This window comes from Homalodisca vitripennis, chromosome 5, assembly GCF_021130785.1.
Source record: "Homalodisca vitripennis isolate AUS2020 chromosome 5, UT_GWSS_2.1, whole genome shotgun sequence".
Classification (NCBI taxonomy): Eukaryota; Metazoa; Arthropoda; class Insecta; order Hemiptera; family Cicadellidae; genus Homalodisca; species Homalodisca vitripennis.
The window spans coordinates 174385992-174402741 of NC_060211.1; positions in this window are offsets into that span (position 1 = coordinate 174385992).

Below are 16750 nucleotides of genomic sequence, written 5' to 3' on the forward strand. Positions count from 1 at the left end.
GCACCCATTCTTGCTAATGTACATTTTTGTTCATGTTAAATGTATAGTCTATAAATGATATCTTTCACAAGATATCTTGCGTGACACATTCAAATTTTTTATCATTAAATTGGGTTTCATAACAATGTTTAAATCATAAAATTTTACACACTAAGTCACCATAAAATTATGTTTGATATGTTGGGATAATTAGACTAAACGTGTTATATTTCATGTTAAAATCTCTTATGATATACTGAATTTGCCTACAAATTTATGTATTCCGCTATTTTCTCGCTGCCATCAAGGATACCCATTAGACAAAATATTTTAAAACCAGGAGTAAAAATTTTCGCTAACGCTCAACCAAATCCTATGGAGTGACATGCACCAACATCGAACTCATGCACCATGTTTCTCATATAGGAAAGAAGCCGTATTCACAATTTTAAATCTGTAGGTCATATAGACAGACAAGACGTAAATGCAATTTTTCCAGCCCCACAATAGGCGTTACCAACACTCAGCCAATAATTTTAGGACAAAGATATGTAAAAACATTTTTTCTCGCCACGAGGAATTATTTGGAATCCACTGGAGAGTTTTTGGGTAACTTTGTGATCAGACCGAAAGAAAATCTGCTGGAGATAAAACTCTTTGGTATTCATATGATATGACTTCAGAGAAGAGATGTTTTTTTAATTATTTCTAATTTAAGGAATTTACATTTGTTATAAATAAAAGGTATTACTCCCTACAGTAATTTTTCGGAAACATTTTGTAGATTTTTCACGTCTTTATCTTCAACCAGTATTCTGTGGTCCCGATTACAAGGTACTACAGTAATTTTTCTGAAACATTTTGTAGATTTGTCACGTCTTTATCTTCAACCAGTATTCTGTGGTCCGATTACAAGGTACTCCAGTACAACTAAATATACTTTTATAAATAATTACAATTCTGCGTAGAATTACCAAAAACATTTATTCTATTTCCCTCCACTTCAGGAAAAAATCTGTAACTAAGAAAACATTTTAAAAATCTAAACATATTGGCCAACCAAACAAAAATTTATCATCTTAAGGAGTCTGAAGCTTTTGTTTAATGGGATGGAAACTGTTATTTTTTTATCTTATAATCAATAGGATGTAGTGTGTAGAATGTAGGGTCAATAGTGATGTAGTTACAAAAATACATCACTGATCACGAGAAGACATCGATAAAAAGATCCTATTAAAGTACATGATGCTTCAGACCTTTCTCCTGCCAATGTGAGGAATAAGGACATACGATTTACGATATACCAGATTAGCTCCTTCGTCTCAGGGACTGGTTCTTAACGATACCTTTTAATAGTTATTTATGTATACGAAAGATTGCGTCATGATGAAAATTCCTTATTTACCACCTATCTCGCCAAAAAATTTAAGGTAAACCAAATTCTTTTGTACTATCCAGTAAAACAAGTTCTTCAAAAACGCAGTATAGGCCTATTCATTCCATGGTAGCCCCTGTTGTAAAACTAGGTATATGGTTATCGAAGCTAATATTTCCTCTAAACAAATGTAGAGCTTAGGTTATTAATTGGCTGTCACTGTCAAAAACATGATTGGTGATGTTTGAAGACCTTTAATCTATATGTAAAATAACCCATGCCCTTGGCATATTTAATTTCAGCCAACGCTATATATGTTGGCAATTTATCGTAAAAAAGTATATTTATAAATATGAAATAAATATAATTTAATAAGCATATAATGAATACTTTATGTAATCAATCAAGTGTACACATATCATCACAATCAATTGTACAATACACACTAGTTAAATTCTAAACGGCTGTAGTAAAATAGTACCCAGTAATTTTTAATGAATTTTCTGAGCAATAACAAGTATTTTGCCAGTTCTATGGCCTTGTGAAAATGAATTTCATTTTCAGCCAATTTCATTTAGAGTTAAATTAGCATGAAAGTTGAATCAGTTAATGACGTCAATCATATGAAGACCAACTATTCGACTTAAAATGACAAATTTGTCTTGTTTTATCTCGTTAGATGAAGGAAATGAAACAATTTTTTGCGTGTGTCGTCTGTAGCATGATAATCATATGAACCAAGAGTAAATATTTTTTAATATTTTTCACCCCTTTAATACCCTCCCATTTTGACTCCCAAAGCTTGCCAACCTTTCACAAAAAAGCTACATAGTTTACAAAACATTTATAACATTTTTGTAATTTGAGTAGTCGCATGATTTATTTATAGAAAAATGTGTAATTGCAAGTTTATTACGCTGAAACAAATAATAATACTATTTCTAATACTAATAATAATTCATAATCAGCTGATTATTACTTTTAAAAGCTAAAATTAAACATTTTTATATTCCAAGAGTTTAAAGCCAATTTCGATTGATTAAAAGCAAACAGCTTGATTTTTCTTGAAATCGGTCGAAGAATTTTTCTTAAGAAAGAAATTGGTCGACAGCCGAACTAATTTTGGTGGAGGTGAAAATGGGAGGGTATAAAATGTATAAAACTTTTTCTCAGAATACATTATTATTATTTATTATTATTATTAGCCCAACACACTCAAAACCAATCATGAAATACGAAAATAAATGTTATAAAATCAGCGTCACCTGGTATATACGTAAAAAATCCTTAAATTGGCAACTTTTGGTACCCATCACTCTCGAATTATCTCTCAACATTAACGGGATTGATAACCGATTTCTTTCTTAGAAAAATCCTTCTACAGATTAAAAAAACATTAAGTGCTTAATCTATGGAAATAGGCTCTCGGCTCCTATATTGGTATATGCTGTATGTATACAACGTAAAATTGTATTTATCAATATAAAATGTTCCTTTTTGAAACCACAAAAGTTTTAGAAGCGTATTTTTAAATAAATGAAAATTTTTAAGAACCCTATTTGGGACTCAAAAACATTCAAAAAGATTGTTATATTGTTCGATCGACTACTATTACGATCTACCAAAACTCATTAACCACTTTGCAATCTAAAATTTTAAAAAATCTACTGTGTTTTCCCTACTCATAATGTTCTTATAACAATTACATATTTTTAATTTTGATACAGGATATTTACATTTCAAGTTAGAAGTAGACGTCCAATTACAAAACTGTGTAAGGTTTTCTTGTTTTTGTTTGATAAGTTTAGTTTGTGAATCAGCTCTTGGACATCTGTAGTACGGAGAAATGTTTTGTTCACTATTACAAGTATTTCAGCCCCCACACTCATTAGTTACCGAACATTCTGTATATTGCATGTAGACAATACACAAGTATGAGACACAGTCTTTGGAATTTCATTAACAAAGAGAAAAAAACAACATCTTAATCCTCATTGTAAACACATTAACAGGAATATAACTGTTCAATGATTAATCACTTTCATCTATAAATGAGCCACATGATGAACTACCAGCTACCTGGAAAGGAAAAACATGACATGAAAGACGAAAATATGTAAAACTAGGAGTCGTATTTTAAAATACTGGGTGACCGACTGACACACATGTGTGTGAGTTTTCAACATTTTAGGAAAAACTTAAAAACAAAATAGGCTTACATTATTGAAAACAAGAAGTATTTTAAATTTTTTGAAGGTTAACAAGTTTCAGATTTTATTTCCACTACGAGTTGTTTACATTTAAAATAATCTAAACAAATGCGCTTTGAACATTTAATATTTGTTAAAAATGTTATAACAGATTGAATCGCGTAACTTTGGCAATACTGAAAAAATCTGTAATATTTAACGGAGAAATTTCTCTAGAACAGGAAACGGAGCATAATTGATCATGTTCTTCAATTTCAAAAACAGAGAAGAATTCATTAAAGTGAGAACTTATCGGAAAATACGCTACCGTCTAGGCGTAGTTGGTTTACATCTATTTAATGTTACTAAAATTAAAATATTACAACCTACAATACTTGCGTAAGTTGTAATTACCTATGGCGGAAAAACTGATTGACTAAGCGCATTCAGCAGAAGGTGAAATGGAGCTAAACTCAGCATTTGGCACTAAAATATTTGGCCATAATATTTAATGCTGCAATTCCAAAATATTGCATGTAAAACCTATTTTGTGATGGAGAGCGTTTAAAAACACTATTTTTATACCACTTCCTCCATTGATTTGACAAGCAACAAAAATGTAGTTTGAGTTCTTTAAAAAGCTAATTTTGAATTGAAGACCTACAATACTGTGTTTGGATTTACTTTGTCAGTGCCAAATTTGGATATACTCTAGATTTACAACGTAATAGCTTTAAATTTGTCTGAAGAAAATTGCAAAAATCCTATTGATTTTCAATTAAACAATGGTTGTAAGCTTTTACGCAATGATTGCCATGGGATTTTTTGAAATTACTCCCAACAAGATCAAATGAACCAAATTTTAAGTGAATGATTCTCGTTTATTTTAAAATTTACATTAATTTTTCTTCGGTTGTAAATATTCTATTATTGTCCAAATATTGTTATACGCATACATGTTTGATGTAAATTGTCTGTATTGATTTGTTTTTTTTGTGAAAACGAGTTGCTATCAATTTCAATTCACACTCAAATAAATATAGAAGATAAATAAATATAAAATAAAATCAATTATAAATAAAATTAAGTTTGAAAAAAGTACAACTAATTATTAATTGGAAATTGTAAGTTACATTGAGCAAAGCATGACAGCAATAAATAAATAAAAACACAATAAATAGAGTGTAACAAATTTGAATTGTCTGTTATCAACGCAAATAGTGACGTGTGTGCATGTTTCCAACTTTTAATGTGAATTTTATTTTGCATGTCTTCCCATTGTTTCAGTGAACCTAGTAAACCCAATAAATGTATGAAAAAAATTTGTGAAAAATTCTTTCTAAAGTGGATTTATAACTATTGTATTTAAGAGTGTTAATTAGTTTCGAGATGTAAGACGTTTGCGATTTTACAAATCTTTCCTGCAAAATTGAAGCATCAATACCGGAAGAAAAGATATTAATGGCGTACAGACCAAGCACGCAGAGGCATTAGTAGTTTTTGTGAGACGCACCAAAAAGGTCAATATTAAAAAAATATCGCGACAAAGTAGCTTAATTTAAAAAATAATGAAGAATCAAAAACACCGGAAACACTGTATGCAAACAAAACCCCTGAATATCAGTATTGAAACAACTATATTATCATAATCACATCCCGTTGAACTGATCAGTATTATTTAAAATAAACAGTGACATTTTATTTATAGTAGATTACACATAAAACTAAACACTTATCACATTATTATTTTATTATGAAAAAGTACTAAAACTACTAAGATACTGTTAAAAACAACCATATTTTGGTTGACCTTCATACAAAGCATTTAACTTACTATCACACTTGTAGTCGATTGACCGTAATGAATTTACTAGATGATGACACTTTTGGATGATTGCTAAATACTAAACAGTTGTACAGTTTATAACATATTTTTCGTCACTTTACAATAATTATTTTATGATGAGGTTAGAATTACCTGAAAAGAGGAGGCAATTCATAGTAAGAGTTGTTTGAGGAGAAAATTAAGTGATGTTATTTGCAGTTCAGCATCACTTACGAAAGACCTTGTGCTTCTGAATAACTTCAGCAATCCGCTCATATGTGTGTCTGATTCACTTAATTAGGTCGGTCACTTAATGTATTAGACCTGACCTTTCCTCGTGGCCAATGAGCGAGTGTAAAGAAAATGTAAACTATATTATCACATTATGGCACGATCATTAGAATAATGAAACAAATGAATAAGTTTAAGGTGTTAAATGAATTTATATTATGTGAATAAATGTATTAAACTATGATTGTTGATTTTATAATCTCATCACAGAGTTTTGTACTGATAGAGAGTTAAAAAAATAAACTACTTCCAATGTTTTAGTGGAGAACCAGTGTAAAAGTTCCATTTTAAAATAATACAATTTTACAGAATCTGGGAACTGTCCCAAATAAAATCTATATTCAAAACAAACTTTAAGTTTAAGACTGTTTCAAAATGTATGTTTGAAATTTTTTAAATGTCTTCACAAAGTCACCCACAAGCCACAGACTATTGCTGCCTTCCTTTAGCATACGTACTGTAATTGTTAAGAAACTACGACCTTTAAAGTTAACGTTTGCCTAATTATTATTAAATAATTCTTTAAAAATATTTAAGGTTGGTCCCAATTTTCTAATGCAGAGGAAGGGATGTTCATGCATTGATAGTTTTGACGCACAGGGAGAAACTTAATTTTCGCCTTAATTGTTATACACAAATATGATATTCTCTTGCATTTCATTCATAAAAATCTCTAACTTTGTATATTTTTATTTATGATATTTGAAGTTATAAGTTATGTTTCGATTTTAGTTTAGGGTTAACAACATTCATCAAAAAGAACTTTCAGTTTACTAATAAATTGAATCAATTGAATAAAAGATGTTATGATGCAACATTCAATTTAACATCCAAATCTTTTTAAGATTTTCCTTCACTCTGAGACTCATACTAATATTGCATAGTGACTAGTTTGCTATGTTTATCTTGATATGGTTTTTTGAGTTAAAAATGCCCACCCTTAGGACTCCAACCCTGGCTGACTTGTCTTATTTTCCTAGGTTAATAACGGCGACTATATTTATGTAATGTCACAAGTATTGTCAAAGAACCTTGGTTTTGGAGCAATATCGATTCCTTAGACATATTAGGGAGGTGTCAATCTTTCAGTGTTCCATATAACAGTCCACTGGAAAGCTTTTAGAACATGATGTAGATTGAAGGTACGGAAAATATTGATTGAATATTTTGCAAGAATTACCACTCACCTCGAATATGCAAAGGAACATGTTGCTTTTTATGTTATAATCCCGTATGACCTCATTGCAGGACAAGTATTCTTCTTAGAGAAGCAAGCTTCCGGAATGTCACCTCAAATCAGGGTTTGGGAAATGGTTTTGTTAGTCGGGACAGGCCGCAGGAATTTGGATTTCTCAAAGGATGCTAGAAAAATTATCCCTGTATATATGAAGATACTGGATGATTTCCTTTACCACACAATGTAGAATCCATCTCGCGTAGAACAGCAGTATGGGATTAGGATTCGAATTTACAACACAATCACAGTTCTCTTTGGAAGTCATATAAAAAAGTCATGGAGAACCCAGATAGAGAGTATTATGCAATGATGCCAGTTTCTCAGTTATTCGCTATAAGATAAACTTATGACCTCTTATCGTTATAGAAATTTAGTTTTATATTATTTCCATAGTACTTACGTTGTCGTTGGAGATACTAATCAAAGAAGTTTTTTTTTTATTATAGTCGGTGATGATAATTTCTTAAAAGTTCTGAAAAGTATTCCAACAACCTTTTCTAACTATACATCCTAAAGGTAATATGATATCTCATTATTTTAAGTAAGTCTCTTTTGCACGTTTTACAGCGTAAATGAGTACTATATTGATGAAAATAACCTAATTTCCTTATAAATTAGTAATATAGTAACTGCATTGATGTTTTGTGTCTTGCTGTTGTTTTTATATTTATAGGACCTTTGATCATACCTGACGCTAAAAAGTCCATGGACGATAATGAATTCTTTCAAACTGCAAGTAGCATTAGTAGAAGGTATTCAACAATGGCCTCTAACAGTGATAGTAGGTTCACGAGTAGGACTCCTACTTGTCTAACCGGGGTCAATCACAGTCACCTCCCTGATCTATTATTGCACCAAGGTGGTTGTGGCCGTGAGCCACATGCAGTTGCTGGAGCCATCGTCCCACAAATTGATGCATTATTGCACATTCTGTCATTACTGCTGCACTTGTTGTCAACCACACACCTAAGTCTTACTAACTGATAGTGTGAAGCAAATCCACCCATTTTTACAGTTATTGCGTCAAGATATCTGAGGCAATGAGCCACATTGAGGCGAGGTGCTATAGCCAGCGTTCCTCAAAAACTGAACATTACTGCCGAACTTGTTGTCAACCACACGCCTTAGTCTTACTAACTGATAGTGTGAAGCAAAGCCACCCATTTGTTCTGTCATTGCTTCAAGATATCTGAGGCAATGAGCCACATTGAGGCGAGGGATTATAGCCAGCGTTCCTCAAAAACTGAACATTACTGCAGCACTTGTTGTCAACCACACGCCCGAGTCTTACTAACTGATAGTGTGAAGCAAAGCCACCCATTTGTTCTGTTATTGCTTCAAAATATCTGAGGCAATGAGCCACATTGAGGCGAGGGATTATAGCCAGCGTTCCTCAAAAACTGAACATTACTGCAGCACTTGTTGTCAACCACACGCCTGAGTCTTACTAACTGATAGTGTGAAGCAAAGCCACCCATTTGTTCTGTCATTTGCTTCAAGATATCTGAGGCAATGAGCCACATGGAGACGAGGGACTACATACAGCCAGCGTTCCTCAAAAACCGATGCATTATTGCTGCCCTTGTTGTGATCCACACGCCTGTGTCATATTAACTGGTAGTGTGAAGTAAAGACACCCATTTGTTCTGTTATTGCATCAAGATATCTGAGGCAATGAGTTACATGGAGGCGAGATGTTCTAGCCAGCGTCCCTAAAAAACTGGTGCGTTACTGGACTGCGTGGCAATGCAGCTGGACTCGTTTCCAGATAAAATCTGTGGCGGCACCTATTTTTAACTAATGGTTTAGTTCAGAGCCACCCACTGATATTGCAAGAGCTGTGGAGGCCATGAGCCACATAGAGGTAGGTGCTCGCACCTTCAGATTGATACATTACTGCAGGCCTCCGCACTTGTAGTAAGGTGCACACCTGCCGCATGTATGGTGGCTAACATGTTCTAATTGATAGTGTGGTTGATTTACTTACTCACTTTTGTTTCATCATTACACCTACACAAACCTGATTAGAGGACAATCTGATTTGTATAAAAGCAGCTGTTTTAAGAAACTGATTGTACAATTTAGATGGAACTTGGTCTAAACAATACTTACTTTGAATAAATATTACAATATCTAAAGCTTGATTTAAGTTATTAGTATATATTATATATTGTTATACTACTATAATAAATTTATGAAATTACGTGTACGTTTTAGGAATTTCAAAGATATATTCTTAAATAGGTAATATTAAAAATCTGTGCTGGGATGTCCTAACTTGAAAAAATTTAGGAAGAAAATACAGCAACATATATTAGTCAATCTAGTAATAAGAAGAAAAGATACGTTAAACCCCCATCACCTTTCAGTTACATACATTAAGTTGAGTAAGTAGTTTAAGGTAGTTTAAGTTTACCGGGTATATTTTTAATATGTGTTGAAATATAAAAACTCTGACAGCAAATATAATATGGGGATCTTTCCTTTTTTTAGATATGATTATAAAAATCTATATCAAAATTCAAAAATCTGCCACCATTTTCCAATACGGCTCTAGTTTTTTTATGGAACACCTTGTATATCACTATTATTATTTTCTATAAAAATGTAATTTTAGTACTTTTTATACTTGGAAAATTCTTATATTTTCCTTAACGTACAAATAAGAGCTCAAAGTGTTGAGTTTTCTTATGGAATTTAACATTGAGAAAACACCTTTTTAATAGGCTCCCATTTCAATATTTTAACTGTAAATCTACCATCTGGCATTTTGAATTTTAGCTTGATTTTAAGGCATTCAAAAATGTTTAATTTGGAAGGAAATTAGTTCGTCTTAAAAGAGTTTCCGTTCGTTGTTTCGGAATAGAAAACGAGTTTTGTTCAATTAAAACTTCTTATATTACTTGTAGATACTGAATGGTTGTGTTTGAAATATTAAAAAAAAAAAATATATAAAATGTAAAGTACGTTTTTAGTGGAAATCCCAAATTTAAATTTTGAGGATTCAAATGGGTGCCTATTTAAAAAGGCTTTTTTCAATGTTAAACTGCACTATTAATCTAAATACTTTGAGTTCCCATATATTTGTTATTAAGAGGAATATAAAAATGTGCTAGAGATAAAACAGTTTTAAAATTAACCTTTCTATAGAAAATAATAAGATGCAGGGTGTTACATAAGAAAACACATGGTTTGCCACTGTAATGAAATTAGAATATTTTGGTATTCGATAGTTTAGGTATTTGTAATCAATAATTTGATTCGATTGTCGTGGTGGCCACTTATTACACTGCAGCCCAGATGACGTGACTTGTTCATCTCCACGATTGGTAGTTATTGTTAATGTTTTAGTTTACTAAACTTAATATTGCTGCCTAGAACACCACTCGGATGTCTCTGCCTGGAGTTCGATATGCGAGATCTTATATCGGGAATCCCGCGCTATAAACCAAAAACCGGATCGCGCCCCTAATGATAGTATGTAATGAGTAGATGATCCTACCACTCTTAACCATGTATGCTGACTATTAACGTACCCACTAAATACTTGCTTGCCAATAAAACCCTCTCTTACACATTTACCGTTAAAACTACAAATTAGTCATGAAACCTACAAAAAACTATACAATAAAAATTAAAAGTACACATAACTACAAATTAGTAGTGAAAACTAAACAAAACTACACATTAACTTGTAACAGCCTAGTGTAGCTATATTGTGTTTTCACCCAGAGTGTGATTATCTCACTTGATTACTTGGACTGATACGGGTTAATCATGGGAAATTCACATAACTACATATGTAACATTAACACTGAAAGAACAAACCATCAGTAATGAATGACAACCACGCATAACTACTCATTAATCCAGAAAACTACACATAGCTACTCACTAATCCAGAAAACTACACATAGCTACTCACTAATCCAGAAAAACTACACATAGCTACTCATTAATCCAGAAAACTACACATAGCTACTCATTAATCCAGAAAACTACTCATAGCTACTCACTAATCCAGAAAACTACACATAGCTACCCACTAATCCAGAAAACTACACATAGCTACTCATTAATCCAGAAAACTACACATAGCACATCCAGCTACTACATTAATCCAGAAAACTACACATAGCTACTCACTAATCCAGAAAACTACACCATAGCTACTCATTAATCCAGAAAACTACACATAGCTACCCACTAATCCAGAAAACTACACATAGCTACTCATTAATCCAGAAAACTACACATAGCTACCCACTAATCCAGAAAACTACACATAGCTACTCACTAATCCAGAAAACTACACATAGCTACCCACTAATCCAGAAAACTACACATAGCTACCCACTAATCCAGAAAACTACACATAGCTACTCACTAATCCAGAAAACTACACATAGCTACCCATTAATCCAGAAAACTACACATAGCTACCCCACTAATCCAGAAAACTACACATAGCTACTCATTAATCCAGAAAAAACTACACATAGCTACTTATTAATCAAGAAAACTACACATAGCTATTCATTAATCAAGAAAACTACACATAGCTACTCATTAATCCAGAAAACTACACATAGCTACTCACTAATCCAGAATACTACATACAACTACTCATTAATCATCAAAACTACACATAGCTATTTATTAATCAAGAAAACTACACATAACTATTCATTAATCAAGAAAAATACACATATCTATTCATTAATCAAGAAAACTACACATAGCTACTTATTAATCAATAAAATTACTCTTTAGCCATTAAAATACATAGAACGTACCTTAATCCTTGTATTTCATACTATAGGATGGTGGACATTATTATGTGCATAATAATAAAGTCGATTTGTATCCTAGTGTAATATATTAGCTATTCTTCTTTTGAAATTTGCATACAAATTTGTAAAAATTCAGTTACATTATTTAACATAAATAGTTTATATTATATTTTATTGATTGGAGGATTAGTAAATGAGTTTGATTTTTTATAACACCACATAGCCTTGTATGTTTCCACAATACCGAAATACTTTTAGCTGCCCGTTAGCGAAGTTCATCACTCGAAGGTGTGGAAGATTTAATTTCTCTCAATATATATCTACACGATATCTTGAAATGCTACTGACCTATGACTTAAAATTTTGAATGGAACTTTAATTATATACAGGCAACATGGAGTCTGACGTGCCGAATGTCATTCCAAGGGATTTTATTGAGCCTTAGCAAACATTTTTACATTGTTCTTATGGGTAACCATGACGGTAACGAGAATATCGTATAAAAATAAATTTTTATACAAGCTGAGTGCAATCATATGGAATTTGAACATGTGACACCGTAGCCAAACTAGCACATACCCCGCGACTTCGGTGCTATTGCTATGCAACATTCCAAGTATTTGATAGAATGGCTCCCACGATTTCAGTAACACTTGAACTATTTTATACCAATGTAGAGGAAAGTCAGTACCGATATAGACCAAAGTCAAAGTTCATAGCTTTCTTAGTCAAAACACTTGTGATGTAATACGATAGGGCCCTGTGATATTTTTAAAAGTGGATTTAGTCATATATCATGCGTGAGGTTCCCACTTTTTAGTATTCATGAGTAGAGGGCCAGAGTTTAAAAAAATTGGAAGTAATTATTATTTCAGGTTTTGCACCTTCTAGTTCAAATTTATTATATTCCAACGCAAAATTGGAGTTTGCTACTTTGCCCCAAGATAAAATATAAATAGACCTATATATAAATCCTTAATGGGTTTTCATTTAAACCAGTACAATTTTCTAATTTGTATGGATATAGATATTGTTATTGAAAACTAAAAACAAAATTCAACATTAATCATACTTACACATTTCAATACTTACATTATAGCCGGTTGTCACCCACATGTAAAGATGATACATGATACAATAAAGTACATGTTCTTGCTTCCCAATAACACACTATTGTGCATATCGTTATTTGCAATATCATACTATTTCCTCGGTCAAGTCTAAGAATTATATCAGTATTTATATAGCCCATCAGTGAGAAACTGATGCGATGTCCCCTCGACGATTTTATGTGATACAAATTGAATTTAGTGTCTCGTGTATTGCTTTGTAATTCCACTTGCTATAATCACCTACTCACTGCGCTCGCTTGTTTCCTCAAACTACAGTCAGGAAGCGAATGGTTTGTTGAATCAAGCTAATGTCCAGTCCCTCACTTTTTTGTCCCTTCAGCTACTGTAAATATGCCGTCCCACAATGTCTAAGGAAATCAAATTCAATACCTTACATTCCCAATTCAGTTAATTGAGTAAATTCCAGACTAAATGAATTGGTTAGCCTTTTGCCACGATGTTGAAATAAGAAGTATTGTTATTTTTGTTATGCTTTCACTCTATAAATGTAAAAAATTGAAAATAGTAGTTAAGTTAATTAAATATATGGCTGTGCTCTCATTAAAAATGTTTGCAAAGAACAGTTGATTACATTTAATTACACAACTTTAGAAACCAAGATGGGATTTTTTGCTGCTTTTAGAGACCAGTGGAGCGTAGCCCAGAGGGATAAAAAAAATTTAAATATGCCTATTTTAGGTCCGAGGGACCGTAAGAATGTCCATGTAAAATTTCAGTACAATCAGTTGAATAGTTTACACGTAAAAGACAAATAAACCAATAAAGGCACTTTTCGCGTTTAAAATATTATTAGGATGAAATCAGCATTAGACCTGAAATTTTGCTTGACTAACGCGAGGGGTGATGTGCATGGCGTACACCCTGTCTCGCCACACGTGGTCTATCTTGACTAAGCACAACCGTAAAGTATAATTATTACAAGTCATTCTAAATATTTCGTTATATATATATTTTACGGACAGGTAAATAAAGAATATTTCCTTCGTGGGAGTGATTTATTCAACGAAATTAATGATCATGATTTAGAATCCAGTTTCGGAGAAACTAGTCCCAGTAGAGGCCATTATTACAATGCCGACTGGATCTTGGTTTGTTTTTGTTTTAAACTTTTTTAAGATAGGTTATTCTTGAGAGGAGAGGATGAGTTATTAGGCTATAATAGTATGAGCAATGTTGCCCAAACAGTGTAATTAATCATTTAATATGTTTAAAAAGTAGTGAATTTTTTTTTATATAATTTTAATTATGATATTTAAAAGTTAAAACTCTTATTTTATCACGCTAAATGACTTTGAAGGTGGTTAGAGAAATTTTAGAACGGAAAATTTTCTTCAACTTTTGTCTGAAGTAATTTTATGTAAGTTCAACCCTTTTTGAGATACAGCGCAAAGAGTAGGGGGGGACCGCTTAACTGTATATACGATAATGTGAGGTCAGCAGTAGAGTACAATAAATAAATGAGCTATATTGTCATTTTTTCACTTACTATTATTATTTATTACTTAATTCACTATTATTTATTGTTATTATTTTTATCATAATTATTAAATTTTTATAAGAAATGCAATGTGGTTTTTGTTTCATTTTCTCCAAAATGGAGAGAGAGAATGACAAGCTTCAAACTTTCACAAATACAGAATTTTACAATTGAGGTTGTGGCATTATAGTTAACTTAATAAGAATAACTATTACATCTCTCTTATTAAGACAGAGAGAGAGAGAGAGAGAGAGAGAGAGAGAGAGAGGGAGAGAGAGAGAGAGAGAGAGAGAGGAGAGAGATGTTGCAGCTTGTACACCGCCGTTTCGTGTTTCCTGAGTGCTGACAACAGCCCTGCCATGAGTCTCAGAGCCCTTTTCTGGAGAAATCATCACTCTTTCGAGATTTGTTTATTGAAGAGCCAACCCACAACACAATTCAATATCTCATACTGCTCTCAAACAGCGCATGGTAAGCAACCATCACAGCCTCCGTGGTTTGTACCTATTGAAGTAGTCCTCCTGATTGCAAAAATGGCACTATTAAGCTCGGTGACATAGAGAATCTACATGTTCTCGCTCAGGTAAGACCATCATCAATTACTAAACCAAGATGTAAGGTTGAATTATGTGTTTGAAGATTAGGTAATCCACCTATATATCATCCTTATGACGGTCCAATAAACATAAACTGCTTCGTTTTTTCTTCGTTGAAGAACAAGGTCGTCGTTGTTGTGTATCTTATATTTTTTAATTAGATAATTTTATTTCGGCTGTGGAAGTTTGTTTTAGGTAAATTTTTGTATAAAGTTTTGTAAAATAGTTTCTGCAATTAGTTGTCTACACAATACCACTTATTAAAAATTTCTCCATATCTTCACTGAAGAAGATCCTAGAGCCAAAAACGACTCGTAACAACAAAGTTTATGTATATCTCTATTACTATAGCTATAAAAAAAATTACCGCTCCGTTATTTGTGAACCCAGTAAAAAAATAAAAATTATTATGGATTGCTTTTAAAGTGTGTATCTAATTAAGATTAATGACAACTTTATCTGATGAGAATGAGTAAAATTATTAATATGTCACAAAATCTACATAATTATCCCGTCTGAGTTCAACTGGTCTATTTTTTCATCACGTTACTAATTCAATTTAATCTGTACCTGTTTTAATCACTAATTACTACGCTTAAATTAACCTGTTACTATGACTCAACATACTACAAGGTATTGAGGTTACCAGAAGTAGGTTACAACATTACCACATTGCCGATCACATACGGTGTAGATGAATCCTATCACTAAATGAACTTTTTTTGTTTCAGGCCACTTTTAAGGTTAAACCCGTGAAAATCAAAATTTGTGTCTAATATTATTTTTGCGTACGTAAATTAAATGTTAGGTTATGGGCGTTCGCTAATTTATCCACTTTAATTTCCAATGTCCAGCAATTTGGAATGTTTTGTTTACCATGAATCGGACAGATTTTTTGTTACTAGGAGCCATATTTTATTATTTAAAAAACAGTTCTGCCAATGTGGCTGAAAATAACATTTATAAAAACGCGCAACACTTCATAAGTTTTAATTTTGAAAATTTCATCCTACATGGGTCGTAGGCAGTTTTGAATTTTTTGAAGGTTTTTTTATTTACTGTACGGTTGTGCTTAGCCAAATTAAAATAATAAAATTTATATACTGAATTGCCTATTTTATGCTCTATGTACTTCACATTTAAAATTTCAAAGTGAGCATGGATAAAAAAAATGTGTGTTATATGTTTCTATGAGGACTTTTTAAAGTTATTTATTACAAGGTTAAGGATAATCTAATAAAACCTTGTGTAAGTAATAATGTATTGTGAAGAATGGTTCCTTTTCCAGTTGTACGACTTTGAACTTTTACCCTGATGTATTTTTATTAAGAGCGATTTCTACATCTTAAGAATAACAGCGGTATACATGCATAGTCTTGCATAGTCGGTGTTCTCATTATCACGTAATTTGTCGTCGAAAAAAACCATAAATTCGTGAAATTTTCCGGTCTAGCTTTGGAGAGCCATGTTTGGTCAACAAATGATTAATCAAACTGACAATGTCATCTACAGGTAAGTAAAAAGGCGAAGCTTTTTAATAATCTAATTTTATCTTTTTTACAAAAGTTATATTGTGCATTCTATCCCCAAACTACAGATATTATGAACTATTTTGAATCCAAAATAATACATTTTATTATTAAATAGATTAAGTTGCAACTAATAATTATTTTTTCACTCCTTCATTAGGTGACAAAAATATAATAATAATAGAACGCTTACTTTATCTTATGTTACTAATCAATTTACAACTTAGAAATGTCCACTTGGTGTCTAAGAGTGCTATAGACAATATACTCTCTCAAAGATTGTACCACTTAAGACTTATTTATTATCTAAGGCTTCCATATACCAA